This window comes from Schistocerca piceifrons, chromosome 9 (genome assembly GCF_021461385.2).
Source record: "Schistocerca piceifrons isolate TAMUIC-IGC-003096 chromosome 9, iqSchPice1.1, whole genome shotgun sequence".
Lineage (NCBI taxonomy): Eukaryota > Metazoa > Arthropoda > Insecta > Orthoptera > Acrididae > Schistocerca > Schistocerca piceifrons.
In genome coordinates this window covers 29296927-29323451 of record NC_060146.1, presented here as the reverse complement: position 1 = coordinate 29323451, position 26525 = coordinate 29296927, and positions in this window count along the sequence as shown.

Sequence of the window (26525 nt, the reverse complement as noted above, 5' to 3'; positions counted from 1 at the left end):
TTTTTTCTTGTCCAGCGTGAACGGCTTCGTGTATATTGTTTTCTGTGTCCCAAGTTTTTTGCCCGCCATTTGTATTGTATCATCTGTACCTCCCTTATGTCTTCTATTGTACCACTGGAGGCCGAAGAGCAGCGTACTATGCTGCTGACAGCCCACCTTTGTCCAAGGTGTTTAAAACAACAATAAAGAAAAAAATCAAACACATCGGTTTTTAATTGTCCTGAGGCCAAAAACCGTATAAAAAGCATCAGTCAAAATCAAATCATTATATTCCGTGTGACTGGCGCAAAACATATTCCACAACTGATCGAAGTGTTTCTGGGGGCACGCTCAGAATGTGTTGCGCAATGCGTGCTTTCAGTGCAGCTAAGTTTGCGATTGGAACACTGAACACAACATCTTTCAGATAGCCCCACAACCAGAAATCACACGGATTAAGATCAGGTGATCGGGACTGCCAATCTGCAGGGAAGTGGCGGCTGATAATTCTAGCATTTCCGAAATGGCGCTTCAGCTGCTGCTTAACTGGATTTGCAATGTGCGGAGGTGCGCCAGCTTGCATAAAAAAGGTTCCCTGCCACATCCGCGCTGTTTGGGAGCTGGAATGACGTGGTTGCGCAAAAGACACTCATTGCGCTTGCCAGTGACGGTACAGGAAACAGGACCGGAAGCATCTGTCTCTTCGAAAAAATATGGCCGTATGATAAATGATGCGGTAAACCTGCATCACACAGTGGCCTTTTCGGGATGAAGTGGTACTGGTTCATTTGCGTGCGGATTTTCCGTTGCCTATATCCGACAATTCTGAGTATTGACATATCCTGTCAGATGGAAGTGGACTTGGTCTGTCCACAAAATCTTCCACGGCCAATTATTGTCCACTTCCATGTGAGCACAAAAAAGCAAAGGTCTTTGTTGCTGGCAGCTCAACGGGAAGCAGCTCGTGCACATGGGTAATTTTGAATGGATAGCAAAGGAGGATGTTGCATTGGATTTTACGCCCCGTGCCCGCGGGTGTGTCCGATGTTGGGGCAGTTCTCCGTGCGCTACACGTTTGCACGCCACCACTCGTCTCCTGTGGCCACTGCTGCGGCCACTGCTTCCGCTGACGTCGAATCAATTCGTTTCCTCCCTCTACCAGATGGCACACCAACAGAACCCGTCTTTACGAATTTCCAAATCATTTTCTTTTTTGAAACCCTTCTGTGTCCGGGACTTCTGCAGAGCGACGTGCGCACACTCATCATTCTCGTAACACAGCTTTACAAGCAGAGCGCGATCCTGCATTGAGACAGCCAATGGCGAACGTCGCAGACACGAAAGAAGAAGAAGCCGTGTACCCGGCGTCTTTATACCGACTTCAGCGGGCCGTGCGCGTGACACGTGTTTTCATATACGTATTCTGACACATTCTTTTTTCTTCTACCATACGTTTACCTCCTTCTCCGACTTCTCCCCTTATTTCCACAGCGTTTCGAAAGTTTAATTATATCACCCCCTGTACCTCTAAACTCTACGAATCACCTCAAGGTACGTGGCAGAGGATACTTTATAACTACCGTGTATTATTATTTCCTTCTATTCCATTTACAGATGGTCGTGGGAAGAACGACCGAGTATATGTCTCCGTGCGAGCACTTATTTCCGTAACATTATCTCCGTGACCTTCTCTGGATCGAAACGTACGTGATGAGGAATGTACGTTGTTTCTGCCATAAGATCTGGCGTCTATCTAAAGTAGATTTTCACGAGATGTGCGACATGTTTAATCAAGTGTTTCAAATTCAGGTTTTTTTCTGCATAACCGTTGCCTTCTCTCCGAATCAAACAAATCTGTGACCATTCACACTGCCCTCCTTTGTACAAACACTACGTCCTCGCCAGCCCGGCGTGATATGGGTCCTACCCGCTTGCGCAGTAATCAAGTATAGGCCGTATACGCACCTTATCAGAAATTTCATTCGTAAATATCGCAGTTTCCATGACACTACCAACGAAGAGAGGCCTACTGTTTGCCATTCTCTCAACTACTCCCAAGTGATCGCTCCACTTAATATCCATACACATAGTTTCTGTCAAGTATTTATATGACAAGACTGATTTCATTTGCGAACTATTTATCTTGCGATCAGAAGCTATTACGCTTTTATGTTTAGTGAAGTGCACGACTTTACACTTGCCTTAATTTAGAGTTAGTTGCCAGTCTCGATACTACTACAAATACAGATGGAGAAAAAGTACCTGTGCTCTAGGAGTCATTCTTGGAGAGAGAAAACTCCCATGGCAGTGGACAAGAAAACTACTGTTGCACCATTTATTGAAGAAAGGTTCTTTCACATGAAGTAGCACAAGTAATACTAAGTTATTTTAGTTCATCCTTTCAAAATATTTTTTAATATTTTTTTACCGAATTTTCATTTGTACACACTTACTAATTACAAACATGTAATATAATAAATATATAAAAATTATAGACCCGTGGAGCCTAGCGCATAGTTGGAGGCAACGCCTGCAGAGGAATAGTTCTTTTTTTATGGTAGGGTAAACGCGGCACGGCCAAATAGCGATGGATTTGATTTTCGTTTTCGTTATATTTCGAGATTAAACTTAGAGGAGGCATAGGGGTACGAAAAAAAAAGTATGTTTCCTGCTTGGGGAGAAAACAATTGTAAAGAGAGGGTAGTGTGAAAAAGGGGGAGTGTTCTTTGAGTCGTAACCAAAACGTCCTCGGTCTCGAGTTCGACCTCCGCCACCCCTTAAATTTTGAATAAAAGTCATCAAAAACGGCGACCGAAGACTTCCGCCATAAGTCGTCACCCTCTACGTGCCAACGGCCTTGTCAGAGAGGACGGACGAGCGGACAGAGAGGTTCAGCGAACTCTCTTGTCCTTGGGGTGGAAAAATGCCCCTAAAAGCAGCAATGATCAGCGTCACGACGACGCAGAAGGGAATGGAAACCACTTGTGGCGGGGCGCGGTTATTAAAAAGTTTTATTCGTTCGTCGTATTGTTCAGTGCAAAAGTTGCACCTACCTCGGTACGGCGTCAGTTCGCCATCCCGTTTCTCTGCAAACGCAGGTACTGTTAGTACGTCGAAAAAGCAGCGTTGATAAAACGACGCCTATACTTACGTTGCAAAGTCCGCGTAACTCTAGTAGCCAGCTATCCCGTCAATATCTTATAATCATTTTCGGGCGGAAGGTGGTTGCTTCATTCCTTCAATAAAGTAGTTTTATTTCCTTTAGTTCAAATGAAAAAAAACCTGCCATCAAGTCCGCATGTACTTAACTAACAAAACTACTGTTCTCAGTTCACAGTTCATGCAATCCAGATCACACGCAAAGCTACCAGAATTTTACCTAAGTCCGACCCAAATAATTACACGATCTTACAGTCAAAGTTCCGCTACTAATAGTGAGTTTCATATTCGGTCCTTTTCAGTGGATTTCTTTAAAAGAAACTGCTTGCCAAATATTCCACATACGAAAACAAAACATGCCATGTGCACTTTACACACATACCGAAAGTTCACACTCGGATATCTTTCCAACAAAACAATTCCAAAACTTCCAGTTTTCACCAAACTGTCGGTAAATGCAACTGCTTTCACACAATGTGGGCGCGAGAAACCAGTTACGTCTTCATTTTACACATAATGAACACTGAAACGTTCAACACGACCTGCACGCCCACCAGCTGACCAGGGAATCTCCCGGATGCTGCTTCTACCACAGAATATCTACCCGGCAGTGCGCGCGAACTGCTTAACTCTGATTGGCCGATCACTTTCGCTGGCCAGTCAGAAGAATTGTTCGAGATCATTCTCGTGCCAAAACTGGCATGCGCCAATCATTATTCACATGCAAATACTAATATAAGATTTAATAAAACCAAACGAAAAGAAAATTAATCTTGGAATAAATTTAGATTACGATTTTACTTTCAACTGTTATTCTGGCTGCCTCCTTACAAAACCAAGTACACTTAGACATACGTCATCAGCAAAGTGGACCAATTTTACTTTTGGCTCTGCACACGATGGCAGATGACGTTCACCGGGCATTGGCCGTACCCACGCCCTGCCGTCGGATCGCCACATTGTGTACCCTGATTCGTCGCTCCACACAACGTTTTTCCACTGTTCAATCGTCGAATATTTACGCTCCTTACACCAAGCGAGGCGTCGTTTGGCATTTAGCGGCGTGATGTGTGGCTTATAAGCAGCCGCTCGACCATGACATCCAAGTTTTCTCGCCTACCACCTAACTGTCATAGTACTTGCAGTGGATCCTGATGCAGTTTGTAGTTCCTGTGTGATGGTCTGTATAGATGTCTGCCTATTACACATTACAACCCTCTTCAACTGTCGGCGGTCTCTATCAGTCAACAGACGAGGCCGGTCTGTACGCTTTTGAGCTGTAAGTATCCCTTCATGTTTCCACTTCACTATCATATAGGGAACAGTACACCTGAGAATGTTTAGGAGTATGGAAATCTCGCATACAGACGTATGACACAAGTGACACCCAATCACCTGACCACGTTCGACGGCCGTGAGATACACGGAGCGCCCCATTCTGCTCTCCCACGATGTCTAATGACTACTGAGGTCGCTGGTATGGAGTACCTGGCAATATGTGGCAGCACAATGCACTCGATATGAAAAACCTATGTTTTTGGAGGTGTCCGGATACTTATGGTCACATAGTTTATAAGCAAAGACGGATAATATACAAAGACCAAGAGGGAATAATAAGAGTAGGTGATTAAGAACGAAGAGCAGCGTTTAAAAATGGATGTAGTCTTTCACCGCTGCTGGTCCATATATACATCGATGGAGCAGTGACGGAAATAAAAAAACGTTCAAGGTAAGGATTAAAATTCAAGGTGAATGTATATCAATGTCAAGTGTCGCGCTAACATTGCTATCGTCAATGAAAATGAAGAAGGATTGCTGGTCCTGTGGAATGCATTAAATAAATAAATAAATGTCGTGTGAGGACGGCCTCTCGTCGGGTAGACCGTTCGCCTGGTGCAAGTCTTTCGATTTCACGCCACTTTGACGACTTGCGCGTCGATGGGGATGAAATTGCGAGGTGCCGGGGGTACCAGTGTATTTAACACTAAATTCTTCTAGAATCTTCACATGTAAATGATGCTCTAAGCCCCCCTTATTCTAACTCCGACTTTTGCTGTTGCAATGGATTAAGAAGGAGCGCGAACTGACTGTAATCGACCCTGCAAGTGAAGTAGAAAAGAGTTGGGCACCTGCAATAATTTAATTTGACAGACATTAATTAAATAAAGAAAAGTTTCAGTAACGTAGTGAGAAATGAAAGAGTTGCTCTACCGATTAACAGAATGAAAGTTCTGTCCTAAATAACAATTTGATTTATTATGACTAAACTCAAAATCTTAAACAAAACACATGAAACATTTACAATACATCAAATTGGATCAAATTGGATATTCAAATAAATGCTGTGAAGATGAAGTTGTCCATAAACTAGATTGTGACATTTATGACGAAGTGGTATGTGGAGCCAATCCTTTGCAACTCAAATCTTAAGAGAAACACCCAGCCAACCCAACATTAATTGCTGCTACAGTAGTGAGAACTCAATGAACAACCAAGAAAGAACCACGTAAAAAAAGACGGGAACAGGCGCGCTCTGCTGAGCTCTGATTATCACAGAACAAATTCCCTAATCTGCCGATGCTGCGGACGTACATTACCAAGCAGTCCTCTTAAATGCAAGGACACGATCTGGCGTACCAGAGGCGATGGCTGGTTGCTTCAACGTCCCGTTGTGGTGATGATAATGTCGCGAGTATAGCCCGAAACAAATTATCCTGGTCTGGTTGTTCCAGACTAAAGACTTCCTAGCAATACAAATGCGCCTCTGAGGGAGATGAAGAAGGCTCGCCACACAATCACTGATGGTACAGTGATTGATTTTAACAAGCGAAGTCACACAGTAACTCCGATACAGTCAACTTTAGCCAAAACTGCTCAAGACGGACAACATAGGCTGCTTGTATGCAGAACGCTCAATTGCCAACTGTACTCGGAAAGTTATGTTGAAGTCGGAACTTCAGCAATTTCGTCAAACAGTTACAATTAAATAAAATTATATTAGACAGCCAACGGAAGGCAGGCTGTCCAGCCAGAGTAACGAGGGCTCAGTCTTATAACCTACTCCGACTGAAAGGTGAGAGCCGACTCTCACAAGAGCACCCATACAAACCGAACACAGAACATTCCCGCCCTCACGACAGTGGCCGTGGTTAAACGTTCCAATCAGCAACTTGAAAACCGGCTGAAAATTCCACTCTATTGCCAAAGCAGTACTTTTCCACCAATGGAGATTATTGGCGCCAATTTCTGCGCCGATTTTGCTGCGTCACAGAGCTATGCCCTGAGCAAGCCAATCACAGTTACGATTTTGCAGGAAACGCGGTAATTTGCCCTCCAAGACTGCCTGGGAACACAATTCTTTCCCACACCTCGCTGGTAGCCCGCCAGAAACGGTTTTCACTAAGTTTCTGTGAAGTAACGGAATCTCTAGTCGAGCTGCTCCGTGAGGCCCCTGTGTGCGTGTCGCCGCCGCTCTTATGACAATGTCAGCGTCTGGAAAGCATTCACTCGACTCCCTCACTCCCGTCGGCTTAACCCTTTCAAGATCAGCAGTGCCCGCCTGTCACCAGACCACCCGGGTTATGAGAGACACTGTGTGGGAAGTCCGCGTGTGAAGGAATAGCGACTTTTCACCGCATGCAATTAGAGAGGAAGATCGAATTACTCAGAGAAATATCAGAAGGGGCTTATGACACCTCTCATAGCCCCTATGCCATTTTAGATTGTAGTTGGTGAGCGGTTGGCTCACTTAGGAGCAAGGTAGTGAAGCCCAAGAACAATCTTGCGAACTGACTCCACATGCCGCACTCTATAAAAAAATAACTGCAACAGAAAATGTAGCTCATAAAGGGAGGATTATTTATGATGTAGCCAACTTCACCTTCTTAATATGGAAATCTAACACACACATCCATACCCAGGGAGCCCCTTCCAAACACCGATTCACACAGACATTCACACTATAAATATGGCCCGGGCATGTAAGCGAAATATGAAGCAGTTTATCCTTTACAATCAGAGTTGGAGTCTTCTGCAATTAAATGCCCAAGATCTTACAACAATTTCAATCATTAAACTAACCTGAACTCTATCACACATGTTACTGTTTAAGTTAACAATCTGTTTGTGAGCTTTCAGAATCTAATTACAACCCCCGATTCATTCTGTCTCCCTGCAGGAAGAATAACCTTTACAAAATGTTCCCTGAACTGATGGTCCATTCATAATGACAATGATGGTATCTGCTTTAGTTTATGGGGACTTCAGGCACACTGTTTGCATACACACAACAATAAATACAGAATACAAAAAAAAAACATGGTGTGGAGAACAATACAGTAATTTGTGCGCCCTACTGTATTACTTACATAAGAATTACAATGCAAAACACAAACACATACAAGGTATAACATACATTACAAAAACAACACTAGAGAACGAAATTTAAGAAAAAAAGGTTCATGGGATGTTAAGTTGTGCTTGCACATTGCATAATGTTCATGACTGTGCTGAGAATGAGGCACTAAATCACATTGTTAGAAATATTTGAAGCACTTCACAAATTCGTTAGTTTCTCTGAGGGGGTTGGTATGATGAGTCATATGCATTGATGCACGTGGTTCCATGTCTTGAGCATCAGAGGGTGGCTTTCGGGATGGGGCCACACTACTGACATCACACAGGGCTAAACATCGGGTGTTGTTGCTACATTGTTGCAACAGCAACAGGGTGTGCTGGAGCATCTGCAGTACGCTGTTGAGATTGCAGCAAGACCCACGCATATGATCGCGTCAGTACGGTAGGAAGACATAGTGATAGGCTCTCCTCACGTCGATTAATTGTCTCTGAGGTCTACGAGTTGGGATACATCACTAGTCCAGGTCTCTTCTCGCCCTGGACAGTACTTTACGTTTCCCAATATTGCAGTTCGACGAGGGATGATGGCGCATGGAGTGACTCCACAAGTGTGTGAGGTCATCCAGACAGGATCGAACTAGGAGCGACGATTGCTACAACTCCTCTCTAAGTGAGAGGAGAAGTTAGAAATGAGACAATTCATTTGTTAGAGTTTGTGGCACGACACTACTTTGTGTATGCAGATCGGCCAATGCTAGTGAGTTGTAAAAACTCAAACAGATGATTATATAGCGTCCCTTTCTGCCCTGAAGCACATGAGGCGCAGGTTCTCGACGACGTGGTCTGCCGCAGGGAATCCCTCCAAACGGCTGCCGCGTCCGGAGAGCTAGCAGGCTGTCGCGTGTGGGTCGCGTGTCAGTGTCAACGGCCAGCCTCACTTTCGCTTGTGGCCCGGCGAGGATTGTCTGCCGCCTAATCCCTCAGGTATACGGCCATGTGACTGACAGCTTGTAGGACCGGATGCTCCTGCGCCCTTCTCGTCAGGTGGCGCGCTGACAGGAATCGTTAACGCTAGGATTTCACCCGGAACAAGTCCCGCCCACTGACCCCCGGTTTTCCCGGTCTTTGTTCAGCGCCTGGGCATCGTTTCAGTTGACCCATGTGGCTTACCGCGTTCGGCTGCACTTGGAGTGAACGTTACGTTAATATCTTGCTAGGTCTTAAATTTTCCCAGGTAGTTAAAAGACACATTACAAGAAACGTGCACAATTTGCCTCAGCTGTGCCAGGTACTTCCACAGCAAACATAAGAGAAAACAATGTAGCACTGAATTCTTTAAATACGAGAACTCAGTATCCAGATGAATAGCCTATGAAGAAACATACTTCTATGTGAGGAAAAGCACCCAAAGCTAAAACAGGATAAACCTACCCTCAAAGAATAATTTGTTTGGAGAAAGAGGAACCACAGTATACTTGACACTTAAGTTTCAGAACTCAGACAGTATATGTGAAACAAGCACCAATGTTCACTATACTTCCAGAGGGCATCAAAATTACTTTGTTGTTGCTAGATCGATCCAAGCTGATTTCGCGTGCTATTGACTGAATAGTTTTTCTGAAAAATTTTGGGGGTGAAAGAAGAACTAGCACAGCATGAAGGACGTTTTACAGCCATGAAACACCGCAGCATATATTTCCTCCATAACTGCTCTGTGACAAACATAAACATCACATTATTATTTTTTTTAAATGGTTTGAATGACATTTACGAAATTAATAAATCTTTTGGTTAAAAACAGACAGAACAAAGAATAACGACACATTATTTTCCTGAGACGTTTGCAACAGCATATAGGTCACTAATCACACAGAAACAGCTACAATTCTTTGTAACCTTGTTTATAATGCGCAGGTATGGTATTGGAAGAATTTACAAGTTAAAAGTCACCCATTATCCATGCAAATACTGACGAAATACGCCATACATGCAAATATCTTACTATTTTCATTAGGCATTTCTACTTTATGACATTCTTATATTCTTTAAGTTTTGTGAGCTACTATGAGGGCCTACATAAACAAAACAACTTTCACTTATTTCTACATAACGGTGATTTTAGGCAACAGAGTTATTCGAGTGAATTCGTGGCTTTACTGCCGACATGACAGATTCAAGACCATTGTTTTTGCATTGTATGTTTGCTCTGCTGTTTCCCTCAAATAAACGTATTATAGTAAGTGAATTAGTTAATGAAAATTTCTCCTTAGTGCCCTTAAATAACATCACGTTATTTTTTGTTTTCTATTGCTGGCGATGCTTTCAATTCTCTATAAATATTTTTATTTCTTTAATAATGCAGATTCATATTACATTACTATCCAGAAAAGCTTAACTTTCTTATCGTTACTGAATTTCATCACAGTATAACACGTGTTGGACTGCGACGATAACAACTTTGCTTCCAGTTTGCGGAACTGGCGGCCGTTTAGGGGAGGGCCTTACACTATGGATAGGCATGGAGGGGGGTGAATGGGCGGGACTTGTTCCGTGTGAAATCCTAGCGCTAAGGGCACGTCGCGCTGACGCTCCCCTTCTTGCAGGTAGCCGATGACCTCTTGTTTTTGCTCCGGCTGGCCTCTGCATTGCCACGATACCCGTCATCTGCACAATTCTGACAAAAATCTTATGCCTAACTTTATCCCATGACCTTCTGTGTTATAATAAATTTACATAATGATGCATTGATGGTCTGTCATTTCAGTCACTTTTATTTTAAGTTTATAGTTTTTAACCTATGGCTATCATTACAACAAAATCTTGGTGTATGTAATCTAGATATGAAAATAATTTATCTTGATACTTGTGTAGTGACCAATCTCACTACTTATATAGAGCGACAGTAGACATGCTCAAGAGTTAACTACCATTTGCCAACGACCTACATTCTATGTCTTTTGAATAAATTATGTTATTATGCAGGTGGAAGTTTTACTGAGCTATAAAGAACATGCAGTTATTCTACGTTCGCTCGCCCGTCGTCCCTCCATCTCGGGGTCTGTGGTTTGGTGACCTGAAAAATAGCATCCCAACAGGCGCGCGCCAAACACTTGTGGTAGAAAATCCCCACAATATTAAGGATCTAGTTATTATTAAATCCTAAAGTTTAACTTATTCTAGTATATGGTACTCTCCTTTTTCTATTTTTTTTACCTTGTACAGTACTCTTACATAATTCCTGTTACGTTGAGATGTGTCGCTGCTCGCCGCTATTGACGACAGCGATGTGCGCGCCGTACGACATGACCTCCGAGTTTTCATTAAGCCTCACTGAAACTCCAGCGACTAGGTTAGCCATGGCTATACACGACAATAAATTTATAGTTGCAACTTCTTTTTCTATGTTATGCAGTATTCGCGATCAAAGCACAACTTTCCAGAGGCAATGTAATATGACCAAGCACAAACTGGTTCCTGTTGAGGATTCAGTCACCCAACACACGCCAGCTACACAATATGTCACGAATTTCCAAGTATAATTCCTTGGTTATTCATCTGTGACCGTCACGAGCAGCACGCTAAATCCCCAACTAACACATTGGCATGGTAGGCTTTATGCCCGCATTTCTACCGTCTAGCGCACCATTGGAGTCAAACGCTCACAGATTCACCCCGACTTGCAAGACAACGATGCTGGTGCATCACTGTAAAAACTATACTGCCCTTGTTCATCCTCGAAATCACGCAATATACCACAATCTTGCAGTGCACTGACGCGTGCCTGCAAGCATTGGTATGAACGTCTCACGAACTGGTTGTGGCCGCTATGGAGCGTATCACGACATCCCAGAACGCTTCTAGGAGCACGTTCTTGTATGCACCCGTTTGTGCGACATCTCCTCACTCATCATTATCCCTCATCATGGACACCAGACAGGAAAGGACAAAAACATTGCTCATGGAAAGGTAGTGTCTCCTGCTCCATCGACATTGGAAGTCGCGAACATAAACAAAGAAGGATAGCAGCAGTAAATTCTTATGCGAGACAACGCAGCGTGTTAATACTTTAGCAATCTTAATCCATTAATGCAACGATTATTGTTCCTCGAAGAAAGGTTCATATATTTGCCTATTCTACTATGTACACCACTTACACTACTACTATAGCAAGGTTCATGTATTTGCCCATTCTACTATGTACACCACTTACACTACTACTATTCCACGAGCTCCTTTATGTGAGGGATGTGGTGGAGTCCTATGGACTTCTTTCTTTTCAGCGTCTCCAATTCATAAGCATTGTGGTGAGTTGCTCTCCTTATATGGTACGGGCCGTTGTAAACAGAATAGAATTTTTGGCATTTCATTTTTTGTTTGTTCAAGAGTCGGAAAGACTTCACGAGCGCCCTTTGTCCAATTTGGAAGTGTCGTAGGCGAGCTCCCCTGTCGGCACGTCTCTTCCTGACCTCTGCTGCAGCTCGTATCCTCTTGAGAGCCAAATCCACTATGGCTCGGTGCTGCGTTGGCGCCCTTGGTGGGAAGTTTACGACCTCGGTTATCAAGTCCTTAGGAATCCGGTTTTTCAGTACTGTAATGGGTGCCAATTTTGTTATCCCTTGGGGTGCCTCATTAATCACCTCCTGGAAGTCTTTAAGGAAAACGTCCCATGTCGTGTGCTGTTTGTTACAGTACAACCGGCACAAGTTTCCGAGTTCCTTAATAACCCGTTCTGCAGCATTCGAGCTCGGATGGTGTGAACATATAAAAATGGGATCAATTTTACATCGACGCAACGTCTCCTTCCATGTTTTTGACTTAAACTGTGGCCCGTTATCAGAAATAATTTTACTCACATGACCAACCTGTGGTAGGAAATCCCGGATTAGGGCTCGTGATACAGTTTGTCCTGTCGCCCTCTTCAGTGTCGTAAAGGTAAAGTAGTTCAACAAAGACTAATACGTAAGTATATCCTCTTCTTGTTCTTGGCACAGGTCCCATCAAATCTGTTGCTGCTGATGGTCTTAATTTGGTCGGTACGATTGGGTATAATGGTGCCTGCATGCTCACAGTGGTGTGCTTAGCCTTTTGGCAGTCTTTACACACCGATAGTACCCTCCGAATTCGACGCTCCATGTTTCGAAAGTAACACATGGTCCTTAGCTTAGGATTGCACTTGCGTGGTCAGAAGTGTCCATAGCTGCGGTGAGTATGCCATATGACCTTGTTTATTAGGTGTTCAGGGATGCATACCCCCCATTCAGTGTCATTGGCATAATTTCGGTGGAAGATTATGCCTTTCCGCAAGAGGTAGAACTGCCTGATGGTGGCGTGTCTTCTGTCTATCCATTTCTGTTTCAATAACACTAGGGCAGGGTCCTTGTCTTGCTCCTTCTTGATGTCCTGCATACTACAGGTAATAAAATTTTCAAAGGCTACTTTCTGCATTTAGAAAAGGCAGTAGTGATTTTCCTCCAGATCTTCTTCCATGTTGTGCTCAAATCCGATCGGTGACCGTGATAAGGCATCTGCAATAATGTTCTGACTGCCGGGGATATATTCTATCGAAAAATTGTACTGCTGCAGATATGATGCCCGCCTAATGAGCCGCCTGTGATTAAGTTTTGCAGTCATCAAGAACTCGAGTGCCTTGTGGTCAGTGTAGACCCTCGTCTTGCGACCAAACAGAAGGTACCTGAATTTTTCAAACGCCCATACAAAAGCAGCGCCTCTTACTCGGTTACTGAGTAATTCCTCTCACTCTTAGCTAGTACTCTGCTACCAAACGCAATTGTCTTCCACACCCTGTTTCCTTCATGTACATAGTCTTGGAACACCATGACACCCAGACCTGAATACGAACTGTCCGTTGCTATGCAAAGCTCTTCTGCTAAATTAGGGTGTGAGAGAATGGGTGCTTGTAATAATGCGAATTTTAATGCTTTCCATTCAGATTCGGCCACCTCATCCCATTCCCGAGGAATCTTCTTTCCTGTAAGTTGGTGCAACCTAGGACTGCTCTGAGTTTTGACATGTATGAAGCGGTTGTAAAAATTTATGATCCCTAAGAACCCCCTTAACTGCTTCTTTGTCGCAGGAATGGGAAACTTTTCAATCGCTTCGATCTTTTCGGGATTTAGCGCAATGCCCTCACCCGTGATGATATGTCCTAGAAATTTGACAGAAGACGTCCCAAAATTCGATTTTTCGATATTGATAGTCACTCTGTATTCCTTCAATGTCGCAAGGAGTTCACCGAGGAGCGCATTGTGCTCTCCCCAAGATTTCTCCGCGATCAGCAAATCGTCCACATAGCTGGTGACATGACGTTTCAAATTATCGCTTAGTATGCCGTCCAGCCCCCGAATGAATGAGGCAGACGAAATGTTCAAACCAAATGGTAGACGACGAAACCAGTAACATCTTCCAAATGCTAAAAAGGCTGTGTACTGTCTGCAATTTGGGTGGAGCTCAATTTGCCAGAAACTCGATTTTAGATCAACTGATGAGAAGATTGATATTCCATGGAAGTTTTGTAAGAGTTCCTCTAATCGTTCCGGTCTGTCTGTTTCGGGTTCTATTATGGTATTAATTTGTCGCGAGTCCAAGACTAAACGAATACTACCATCTGCCTTCTCGACTACTCTTAACGGGCTGAAGCCGTACGTTCTATTATTCCATCACTCAGCATTCGCGTAATTTCAGCTCCTACTTTCTGTCGATATGCCAAGGGGATTGGGTAGGGTGGAACACGAAACTGGTTGTGCGAACGTACACGAAATTCATATTGGAAGTTCTTTATTGATCCTGTCTTGGGAATGAAAACCTCTGCACGTTCCACTAGTAATTTATGAAGTTCTTTCCGCTCGTCGGACCTTATATTCTTTATTGCTTCCACTTTTTCTCCTACTTTCTCCTTTATTTCTCTCATTATTACGACTTCATTCTCATCCGTGTCCTCTCCCCTACCCGCAACGTCGACCTGTTCTTCCTTTCTGTCTTTCTCACACGCATAGTTTATCCGTACACAGTTAGACGGTAGCTGGGATCAGCTGGTCGTCGAACTTAATGTGGACGGGATTCCCTTTCCTCAAAACCACTTCACCTTGTCCTAGATCAACTAATGCTTCATGCTCATTTGGGAAGTCCGTTCCTATTATCATGTCGACCACCAAATTTGGCACGATCCAGAAGTTAGACTCTATTTTGTGTCCTTGGCAGGAGAATTCCAGTCTTGTTTGTTGGGTGACCTCCGTACATTTACCCGCTAATGCCCCTTTTATTTTGGTTTTCTTAACCGATAGGACAGGCCAGTCCATCTCCTGAGAGCACCTCTTGTATGCTGCCTCAGATATTGCTGTTATGTAGCTTCCACTATCTGTTATCGCATTCATACTCTTTTCAGCTATTGCTACTGTGATAAGAGGCTGCCGATCCTGTCGAGGAGTTTTTTTATGTTCTTCGAGCAGGATTTCTGATAAATCTTCGTAATTTATCATCCGTGGTCGACCAGGTCCGAGATTACGTGCGAAATTCCGGCGGCCTGTGTTCGCACTAGTCTGGCGTCAATCCCCTGTTAAGCTCCCCCTCCTCTGACGTGCATTAGGATTTGCGGGTCTAGTTTCAATCTCCTGGCTCCACTGTTGTCCTTGGTTTCGCTCTCTCCAATTACGGTCGCTTTGCCGTTCGTTATTCCTCCTGTCCCAGATTCCTTGTCTAGATTGACCCTGTTCCCTGTCGTTCTGGTTTCCGTGTCTTTGGTTTCCATAACCTTGAACAGCGTAACCTTGACTTCCGTAACCCTGCTTTCCTAACTGACCAGTGCGATTATGCGATCTGTTGTCGTCTTCCCTTCCTGGCCAGTGGTATTTGTTACTTTGCCCCTTCTTCCTGTTCTTTGCGTCTTGTTTATCAAAGACTATTTCGAGTTCTCGCAATAGACTCTTGAATGCTTCTATGTCAGATCCACACTTCCCGACAAGTGTCTGTTGGTACCTAACTGGCAATTTGGAAAATCAAAATTTAATGATTTCTCCGTTGCTATTTGGACTATCTAAAAATTGATTCTTCTTGAGTAAATCATCAAGAAATTTGGTTGCGCTCCTATGCCCGGACACTTCCAGTTCAGGACAAAATATTATTTCCTCTTTAATCCTGTCTTGCGTTTCCTTTGACCAGTAGGTCCGCAGGAATGCACCAACAAATTCCTGGTAAGTCCGACACGTCGCTGCCACACCCCGTATCTTTTCCGCGGCTTGGCCTTTGATGTGTCCACACATGAATTCTAATTTTGCCTGGGTTGGCCATGATGCCGGTAATGAATTTGTAAAATGCATCAACCAGCTCTTCGGATGCATCGACCCTCCATTTTCTTTGAACTTCTGGAATTTTAGTATCGACAGGAAGTGATTCTGATCAAAATCCTGTCTGATCCTCACACTCGTGTTGTCACTCGTTTCCGATACTTGCACGTCTGCTGAGTGTCCTGATCTATCTTGCTGATAACTCTGATGTGCTATCTCTGTAACACAGTGGAAGTGGCACTCAGAATTCACTCTCCTAAGTGGGCTACAATTATTGGAGCTATTACTCGCTGTTCCTGCGTGTGCATTGTTAGTTCCGCACTCGGTCATTGGGCTAGAGCACGGTGGGCTTTTCCTCGGAGACACAATTCTGTGTACTCCATCATTGGTATCCGAACGCGCAGTGCTCGTGTGCCCGTTTTGCTCTAGTTTTGCTATCCGACTCTCTACTTCTTCCATTCGTTTCGTGGTGTCCGCAACCGTGATATTACCTTGGGTTTTTAAGAACGCTAGGGATTTTGAGTGGGATTGTGTTGTACGTCGCAAGCGCCCTGCGAGTTTAGAAGCTGCTTCCGCGACTTTCATTGCCCCTATTGCTGCCGTTTCGGCCAGGCCTGCTACTTTTTGTGCAGCCATTGACATTTGTTTTACTTCTCCACATTCTTTCTTTATTGTTAGTAATTCCCCACGAATTTCTCGTATATGCGAAATTATAGTCTGAGTGTCCTTACGCTATTCGTCCGCTTCTTCCTTCTCCTTCTTACGCTGTTCGTCAGCTTCTTCTTTCATTGATCGTAGAAAGCTCAGTATTGGGTTAATGTCATCTTTTTGATCCTCGTCACACATGGGCGATGTAGCTCTAAACACCTGGGCGCTAGAGCTCTGACGTGGCCAAGATGGCCTCTTTCTGCTGTCGTTCGTTTGACTTTAAACTTGTGCTACCGTCTCGACCTATATGCCTGTCTCTGTTTCATCCTCTAGCTCACTATCATAATCACGGCCGCGACATTGCTCTAAGATCGCGTCCAAATCACATTCCACATCAATGAACCTGCCGCCCTGTCCTGCTAAAAATGTGCCCATCTCATCTGCGAGCCTACTCCGGCAATAACCTGCCCCTTATCCATTATGCTATCCACTGTCGTTTTAGCTTCGCTCGCTAATAGTCGTGCCTTACTTCTCGTGATCATTCATGAAAAACAAATTTATCTAAAATGCACAATTAAAATAATATATTCCCCGTGTTTTTACACATAGACATAAAATTTGAAAAACGCCGTTCCAACGCTGTAATTATATGCACGATTTGTTGTAGTACAGAAACCAGACACAAACCCGGACACAGACACAAAAAACAATGAACAAAAAAAAATGTATACACTGAAAACAAAAACTGTAATCATGCGCCGCTACTTAAAAACTAAACGCGGAACTAACAGAAAAAACTTGGGTATTAACCAATAAAATGTGTACCAAAAAAAGTTTGAGTGTTCCTACTGATTTACGCGAGGTGCCGGGGGTAGCAGTGTATTTAACACTAAATTTTTCTACAATCTTCAAATGTAAATGATGCTCTAAGCCCCCCCCCCCCCCCGCCCGCCACCATTCTAACTCCGACGTTTGCTGTTGTACATGGATTAAGAAGAAACGCGAACTGACTGTAATCGACCCTGCAAGTGAAGTAGAAAAGAGTTTGGCACCTATAATAATTTAATTTGACAGACATTAACTAAATAAAGGAAAGTTTCAGTAACGTAGTGAGAAATGAAAGAGTTGCTCTACCGATTAACAGAATGAAAGTTCTGTCCAAAATAACAATTTGATTTATTATGACTAAACTCAAAATCTTAAACAAAACACATGAAACATTTACAATACATCAAATTGGATCAAACTGGATATTCAAATAAATGCTGTGAAGGTGAACTTGTCCATAAAATAGATTGTGACATTTATGATGAAGTGGTATGTGGAGCCAATCCCTTGCAACACAAATCTTAAGAGAAACACCCAGCCAACCCAACATTAATTGCTGCTACAGTAGTGAGAACGCAGACAATGAACATCCAAGACAGAACCACGTAAGAAACGAAGGGAACAGGCGCGCTCTGCTGAGCTCTGATTATCACACAACAAATTCCCTAATCTGCCAATGCTGCGGACATACATTACCAAACAGTCTTCTTAAATGCAAGGACACGATCTGGCGTACCGGAGGTGATGGCTGGATGCTTCGACGTCCCGTCGTGGTTATGATAATGTCGCGAGTATAGCCCGAAACAAATTATCCTGGTCTGGTTGTTCCAGACTAAAGACTTCCTAGCAATACAAATGCGCCTCTGAGGGAGACGAAGAAGGCTCCCCAAACAATCACTGATGGTACAGTGATTGATTTTAACAAACGAAGTCACACAGTAACTCTGATACAGTCAACTTTAGCCAAAACTGCTCAAGACAGACAACATAGGCCGCTTGTATGCAGAACGCTCAATTGCCAACTGTACTCGGAAAGTTACGTTGAAGTCGGAACTTCAGCAACTATGTCAGTTACAATTAAATAAAAGTATATTAGACAGCTAACAGAAGGCAGGCTGTCCAGAGCAGCGAGAGCTCAGTCTTATAACCTACTCCAACTGAAAGGCGATAGCCGACTCTCACAAGAGCACCACTACAAGCCAAACACAGACCATTCCCGCCCCCATGACAGTGGCCGTGGTTAAACGCTCCAATCAGCAACTCAAAAACCGGCTGAAAATCCACTCTATTTCCGAACCAGTACCTTTCCACCCGCCAGAAACGGTTTTCACTAAGATTCTGTGAAGTAACGGAATCTCTAGCCCAGCCGCTCCGTCAGGCCCCTGTGGGCGTGTCGCCGCCGCTCTTATGACAATGTCGGCGTCTGGAAAGCATTCATTCGACTTCCTCACACCTGTCGGCTTAACCCTTTCAAGATCAGAAAAGCCCGCCTGTCACTGGACCACCCGGGTGACGAGAGACACTGTGTGGGAAGTCTGTGTGTGAAGGAATAGCGACTTTTCACCGCATGCGATTAGAGAGCAAGATCGAATTACCCAGAGAAATATGAGAGGGGGCTCATGCCACCTCTCAAAATAATGATGATTAGGACAACACAACACATGAGCCCCCTCTCAAAATGATGATGATTAGGACAACACAACACCCAGTCCCTGAGTGGAGAAAAATCTCTTACCCAGCCGGGTCTGTCCCGCTAACCACTCAGCTACTGGGGGCGGACTGTAGAATGCATTGAACAGCCTAATCGGAAATAACTTCCATGGTATTAGAGGAAGCTGTACAGAGTAAAAACTGTAGAGGAAGACAGAGACTGGAATACCTACAGCAAATAACTGATGACGTAGGGTGCAAGTACCACTCTGAGATGAAAAATGAAAAGGTTGGGACAGGAGAGGCCGCATCAAACAAGTCAGAAGATTGATGATGAAACAAAAATCCTTGTTAATAGCAGCGTTGTAAGGTGTTAGGCAAATCCAACACTTTCCATGAAAACGCTGACATGATAAGCAAATCCAGTAGTATGTCACAGAGCTCCGAATAAATCGTGACATTAAATTAACCAAAGTAATACGAGTAACAAGGGAGCAAATGGAATACCACAGACTAACACAAGAATGCCTAAATGCATGTCATACCTTCCCACCGTGAGACAGACACAGTTCCGAGGGGAGAAACGAGAACAGAAGCCGAGAGCAGAACCGTGTTAAGCGAGAAGGCACTACGATAAGGGACGGACACCCACGTCGCCAGCTAACCGCTATGACCACACCACACGCAAGTTTTTAGTGTGAGACTTTTTTGCGTCTCTGTTACGTTAGGACCACTCCCCAGCCCATGTTAAAAGCTAGAGCCCTCCAGAAGAACAGTATAGATCCTACGATAACACAAAAAGGGCCACACCACCCGCAAGTTTTAGCGCGAGACTTTTTCGCGTCTCTGTTACATCAGTACCACCCCCCAGCCCATGCTAAAAGATAGAGCCCTCCAGAAGAACAGTATAGATCTTACGATAACGCTAAAAGGGCCACACCAGCTGCAAGTTTTAGCGTGAGACTTTTTCGCGTCTCTGTTACGTTGCAAACTTTAAAAACATTGCCCCACCACGAAAAGTACAACGTTTCTCATTGGATAGACAGAATTTTTGTAGGCGGAGCTTAATGTTAACATTAAGACCCTGAATGGTCAGATGAAAACACAGCCAGATAGTTTTTTTTTTAAACCAACTTTGGTAAATTGTAGTAAGGAGAAGTTAGAGGAGAGCTGCTTCCGAGACAGCGAGGTGAGCGGAGCTGTGCTGCTCGCCGCCCCCTGACAAACACTGACAAGGTAATGAACCACGCGATGCCGCATAACAGTGCATAAAGCTTCACTCAGAACTGGAGAAGTCTCATCTGTTACACACCCTTTTTCCGTAATACTAGTGTCGATCGTCAATTAAAGCTCATGGTGTTCACATTTGCCACTTGAAGAAAAAATCTGAAACTCGATGATTTTTCTGTTGTATAGTTATTGAGAAGCAACATCAGCCTCTGTAATTTACGACAAGTTAGATAAGTAATTAAAGATAATTTAGGGTCACTGTAGACCATTTTGATAGTTTTCTCTCTTGTGAAACTTAATTTAAACCTAGATTATAGATGTGATATGGCATAGGTCATCCTTAGATCCATTGTAGAACTGAGAAACCCATTCAGGGAATATTCGTTCACATTTTTGTTGAACGCAGTTGGTTTTTACCATCCTGTATTAAAACATTTCCTTTTATCAATAGTGCAATTTATAAACAATGTTTTGTGAGTAGAATAAAATTTCCAATGGTAAACTTAACTGCTTTTTCGACGTTATTTTACCAGCTAACTAAAAATAGGAAAGCCTTGAACCCTTTCCACTAAATTTAGTTAGTGTTAAGATTCTTTTACAGGGAGTGCAGTGGAGCTGACGCTGAAATCATTAAGTATTTGGTTATATCATCGCTAGACACGCTCAGAGTGTCGTTGTGTGAAAGTGGTAGGGAGACGCGATATAGAACAAACAGACACCATGCAGAATGTTTAGAAAATGGCGACCCTGCCAGGATGGTAAAATACCATGATTGAAGGTCAACCACATGCCTAACTAGGTCAGAAAAATATACTGTTGAAAAATTTTTGTAAAAAAAATATTTGAACGTTATAAATAGTCGAAAACAGTAGCTGCAGCGATAGATAATAAGAAAGTATTCAATAGATAGACATTCTAGCAGAGAAAATAGCATAATTAAGTTATGAATTTTAAAAATTGTTAGAATTAAGTTTTCTCCTCAATGCAAGCGCACAGGTGGCGGATACATCGCTGACAAGTTGGTTCTGATCCAACAAGTAAGTGAATGGATTGTCAATCTTGGTAGTGTCAAGTCGTGTGAGCAAAAAGTTTATGAAACCCGTGAGATCGTATGAGCGCATGTTGACTCGAAGTAGGGTGCGTGAATTGCTTTTAAAACAGAAAATAAGGGATTCAGAAAGATTAGCAAGGGCAGATCGAGACCTTGACCGAATTGAGGTAGAGACCCAGCATGAAAATGGACAGAGAATATAGGACAGTACAACAGACGATGCAGTATCGCGAGAAATAGGACATATAACGTACCATAACAAGGATAATGTACGACAAGGCATAGAACACGTAAGTCAACATACGACAGAGGAGCAGGAAAGTAGAGAGATAGTCGATGAGGATTCTAACTTGCGTCTTGAATACGTAGAACCCATAGTACAAGTAATCAGAGCTCCCTCACCACAGAGTACAAGGAATGCGAGCAGAAACGTGTCACAGCACAGTTCAACGCAATCGGTTGCGAAGCAACACTTGGGCGAAAACACAGAGCGTAACACGTCGGAAGAAAACGCAATAGGACCCACCAATCTGGCAGAATAATTACAATTGATGACGGAAACCATGACAAGACAAAATAAAGAAATTGCGAACCAAATTAAAATTCAGAATGCAGAAATGACAAAACAAAATGCAGAAACGACGAAACAAATTGCAGAAACCACGAGACAAATGCGTGAGATTAAAGAACAAAACAAAATAATTCAGTTGCACTTAAGTCATATTGAAGACGAGGCAAAAGAATCTCGAGAACTGATAGGAAACTTAATAACAGGTCACAATACATTGAGAACAGACATTGACAAGGTACAAGCGGAAGTACAAACATTGCGTAATGACATTCAGGATGAGATCAAATCATTACGTAACAACACTCAGGGAGTAGTCGAGAAACTAGAGAAACAGATAAACGAAATTACTAGACAAGCAGCAGGTACAGCGCGTGAAATTGTTGAAAACAGTGTGTTACACAAACGTATCACGAAAGCAGCGCTGAAAAGATATGATAACCGCATAGTCAAAATAGAAGCGCAAACGAAGCAACAGTTTCAGAAATTGCGAACAGAGTTGTTGCAAACCATTGAAGAGCGTAGTGAACAGCATCGAACAAGCACAGAGTCTGCAACCACATCCGTATCTGTAACAGCACCGGAAAAACAAGCAATTAACGAAGATATTACGCATTTGCGATTCCAATCACAGGCGGAAAGTAACATACGTGAAATCAGACAGCCTGCACGGCAACAAACACGTTTCGAAATTCTTGATGAACAGACGTCATCACAAACACACGCGGAACCACAGATGTATGTTTCAAGACAGTCTGGATCGTGCAATGAAGTAGCAAGGTTAGCCAGACAGGATACCCAACCAATACCTGTCAATGGAAAGCCAGGTCGCGAAGAGTACAGTGCAATGCATTCAGCTACACGTTCACAAGAAAATTATTGCGTACCACTCCAACGATACTACGCAAGGGTAGTCGGAAATTACAGTGGACAATATCCAATGGATCTACCACAAACGGAAAGAACGACGGGAGAAATGATCAGAAACAAAAGTGGCGAAGAATCGCGAATTTCATATGGAACTATGACGAAGTACGACAACGATCATTTCCTCACAGTCAGAAAATTTCAACACTTTCGAGAAGGAAACTCATTACTTCCACGAACTTTTATTGATCAATTCCGAGTAGGATTACCAGAGCACTGGACGCTAGCACACAAATTAGACTTTATATGTGCACACATGTCAGGAACAGTCGCAGAAACCATGCAGAATGTTGCAGCGACATGCCGATCGTACGAAGATTTCAGAGAGAAGTTTCTCTCACGGTATTGGTCCAGCGTAGCACAGAACAGAGTGAAGTACGAATTATTACAGAACCCATATTATGAAAATTCAGGAGAGAACAGCCCCGTGAAATTTTTCGAATTAATGGCAAAGAAAAATCAATGCTTAGATGTGCCATACAGTGACGGAGAGTTGATTAAATTATGCGCGATGAAGCTACCATTGAAATACCAGCAATCATTAGTAGGTCGTGGAGGCAATGACGTCGAAGCATTTAAAGGTATTCTAAGGGAACTAGAGTTCATATTTTCGGAAAATGACGCAAGAAAAAGACGAAGCGCACGTGAAAACGAAAGCAAAAAGCAGTGGAATCCACAAGATACAGTACGAAGGAACAATAATTACGAACCATGTGATAACTTCGCACCAAAAAACGACAATAGATTTCAACAAAGAACCAGTTATGGATTTAGAAGAGAATATGGCAATAACTATAATTCACCCAGGAACGGCAACAACTACTACAGAGGGAATAACGACAACCAGAACGGGTACTGGAGAACCAATAGACTGACAAATTATCAACAAAGAAACCACTATCAACAAGCTGAAGATGTAAAGAGAATAAAGATAGAAGAGGTGGAGGTAAAACCACCAAACCCCGATAAACGTTCGAATTGACAGCTAAGCGCCCATGCCAAAGAGAATGACGCACCGACCTAGGACAATTTGCAGCACCTTGAACAGAGAAGTAAAAATCTTATCACGAGAAGAGAAGAAGGAAGAAACAAATCCGCAGGGACCAGATGAAAACGAAGACAATAAAATAACAATATCGAGTTGGGACGAAATTAATTGGGAGAATACTAACGAGGAAGATGAATTACCAGAGGCATGCACAACGAATGTAGGAGGAAAGGACGAAGTAATGAGTATTGCAGAGCTATTTGAGATGGAAACCAGGGAAAGTGAATTCAATGAGGATAATGCGCAGTCGACAGAAGTTGAAAATAAGTTACGAGTGGGCACACAACCCAACGTATATAATGAAGGAAGTTATGAAGCGATAATTAGAGCATTTAGATGCGATTATGTGGAAGTGGCGACGAAGAAGGAGAAGATAGACGAGGATGAGGAAAAAGTAGAGGATGTTGAAGAAAGCGTAAATGAAGGAAGAAATAGAGAAGAGGAAATAAAAGAGAGAGAAGTAGCAGTCAAAGCTTATCCTACAGAAAGTTCGAATTCACAAGGGAAATTCCTAAAAAGACTCATGTATGATTCAGTGGAGGATTCGTTGATGCAAGAAGAAGAAGAACAGAACCAACCCTTTCAAATTCAACCAATTGTGAAGGCCATGGTAAAGCATATCCCAGTCAATATTGTAATTGATAGAGGAAGTGAACTGACTGCGATCTCAGAAAATTTATTCATGCAGTGTAATGCCAATGAGGAATTGCCAGTTCTGAAAACACGTAAGATTAAAGTAAGAGGTCCTATTAGAAACAATGCTGCGAAAGTTACGAGACAAACAAGGTTAACTCTTTATTGTCAAGGTCAAAAGATCGAAGCCAACTTCGTGATTATACCTAAACTAACTGTAGATTTGATTATAGGTGCAGATTTTTTAAATGAGAGATGAACGATAATAGATATGGGGAAAGGTAGCGTAACATTCGGGAATGTCACACTTCTCTTTGAGCAAAAGCTAAAATTAGAAGAAATACCAGTTATAAACAAACAATTAAGAATGACACGAGATAAAGAGGATGAAGAATTAGAATGGTATGCACAAAAAGGGGGAATCGCCTCAACTCATGTTAGAAGTCCATAAAGAAATCGACGAAAAATTGCAAAAAGTTCAAGGTATTTCAGAACACAGTAAAAGAGAATTAGAGGGTATTTTACGAGATAAAGCAGAGGTATTTTTACCTAAGACTAGCTGTATTAAACACTTTCAGTACAAGTTTGAAGATTAATCTTATTACTGGTAAATAATCAGCACAATATTTCAAGATTATGTTGCAGAAAAGATCGTCAGGAGAAAGAAGAATGAAGAGAGAGGAAGGTGGGAAAAAGAAAGTAGTTTCAATAAAAACAAAAACAAAAATAACACCAATAGTACCATAGATTAAGGTGAAGGGTTAAAGCGTAGATAGTCTAACAGCATGAAATACTAAATACTAAATACTAAAAAAAAGAATAGATGACATACCTTCCCAAATCCCTATCCTATTGTAAACCATGACACTACACAAAAATAAAAAACGAATTTGAGGTTTCTTGTAGAAGCTAAGACTCAAAATATCTTAGAATTTTGACATGGAAAGGGCACCCAAATTTGTAAAGCTTTCAAGAAGGCGTAAGACAATGTACATACGAGACATATGTTAGATGATCATAAGTAAAACTTTTTGTAAGAACAATTGTAAAAAACTCCAGGAAAGACCAGATGCAACGACCCACAAGTGGCAATGAGAGAAATATCAAGAAAGAAAAGGACGTAATTAGCAAGACACGATTCCTACAAGGCAGAAGCGTCGAGAGAAGGGAAAGGACAGCGAGACAACAGAGGGCCCTCGTAGAATGGGCAATAAATTTGACCGCTAGGCAGAACCCTGCTGGAATGAACAGGGAGCCGCACAGTGACGGAGCCCTGCAGAGACGGGACGCTGAACGCCGAACGCTGGAAGCGTCTCCGAGTGCCCCCACTCAGCGGAGCGAGCAAAAAACGGCCCGACGAGAAGACTGCTTGGGCAAGCCACCACTGGCAAAAAATATGTGTAAAAGTCACACTACCGCTATTAAACAGCACGCTGATGCACGAAACTGAAGAAAACGTCCACAAAGTAAAAATTACACGCCCAAACAATTTATCAAACTGTTACTAAGAGTAGAACTTCAAAGCGACTAGTTATCAATAAATATTTCAATATCCTGCCCAGAGAAGAACCAAGAAGCAAGTAAGAAGCAGAGAAAAAGAAGGAAGAACGGAAGTTGATGATTCGCAAGATTGAGACCAAGAAAGAAGATGGGTGAAGAATAGATGACATACCTTCCCAAATCCCTATCCTATTGTAAACCAGTCGTCTGTGAAGTATTACAATGAAAAACGACCGCTTTCAGCGACACATAACGATGACTTTCACGCATACAAAGCCAGTAAACCATGAGATTCTGCACTCACAGCTCCATTCCATTATCGGACCTCCACAACAGCAACACACACTTGCAAAGCCAACAAGGAACGACGAACGAAGCTGTACATCAAATACTTGCCCACATCCATCTCGCTCAAGTCCATCACCTTCGTGCAAAAACATTCGCCAACCTCATGCTTAAACATTCATAGGATTGTGTGAATGTGTGAAATCAAATTATGTGATGTAGGAATTGAGCAAAAGAAATGTGTGAAAAACTAAATAAGTTAAGCACACCAGACAGCTAATAAACTACAAAATAACAGTCATTGACTATGGACTTAAATAAAAAATAGACTATCGATAAAAATAAGTCATTAGTTCTGAAATG